A 782-nucleotide genomic window follows, 5' to 3' on the forward strand; every position below is an offset into this window, starting at 1 on the left:
CAAGATATTCCATGACAAAACAAAATTTATACAGTATCTTTCCACAAATCCAGCCCTACAAAGGATAACAGATAGAAAACATCAACATAAGGAGCAAAACTACACCCTAGAAGAAGCAAGAAGGTATTCTTTCAACAAATCCACATAAACCTAATTCCACCTCTACAACAGAAACAACAGGAAGTGACAATTACTTTTCTTAATATATATTAATTTGAAAATTAATATTACCAATATGTCCTAATTGATTGAAATCCAATAATATGAGGAATTGGAAAGTTGTTGATTGTCATCCAATGATCTCTCTACTTCGGTAATTGGAGAAATAGGTCCAACATTGTACAATCTATATATACTGTCAGTTTGTTTGTTTGTGACAGTGTCTTGGTGTATACAACATAAGGGTCTTGAAATCTTGCTTCCCCTATCCCAGTCTCTCTATTAATAGTATTGTTTATTTCATGTTTTTACACTATACTATGGTTTTCAGAACAGCTTATATATTTCAAAAGTATTTATATACCCAAAAGAAACATAGATGATTAACTAGGGAGATGGCTTGTAAGAGAACAACAAAGTGAGACTGAATGCGTTGCTTAACATTTGTGACTCTTGTATCAAGTTTGAAGAAGAGGACTTTATAAGTAACTCTTTCTTTGAGATGAATGCTTTTCCAAATTATCACAGCTAACGAACCAAATTCTTACCCTCACATAACGTCTGTGCCACCCTCCAAGCAGAACCATTGTTCATTGAAACAGTTGGCGAATGACTTTATGGAT

At 33.4% G+C, this 782-nt stretch overlaps 1 protein-coding gene across 9 annotated transcripts in view; it reads right to left on the reverse strand.

The window, feature by feature from the left end:
* The window catches only part of Cep295 (centrosomal protein 295), a 44,391-nt gene that overhangs the window by 11,633 nt on the left and 31,976 nt on the right, over positions 1-782 (reverse strand). The gene's annotated exons all lie outside the window — the stretch shown is intronic.

This window comes from Mastomys coucha, unplaced genomic scaffold, assembly GCF_008632895.1.
Source record: "Mastomys coucha isolate ucsf_1 unplaced genomic scaffold, UCSF_Mcou_1 pScaffold23, whole genome shotgun sequence".
Classification (NCBI taxonomy): domain Eukaryota; kingdom Metazoa; phylum Chordata; class Mammalia; order Rodentia; family Muridae; genus Mastomys; species Mastomys coucha.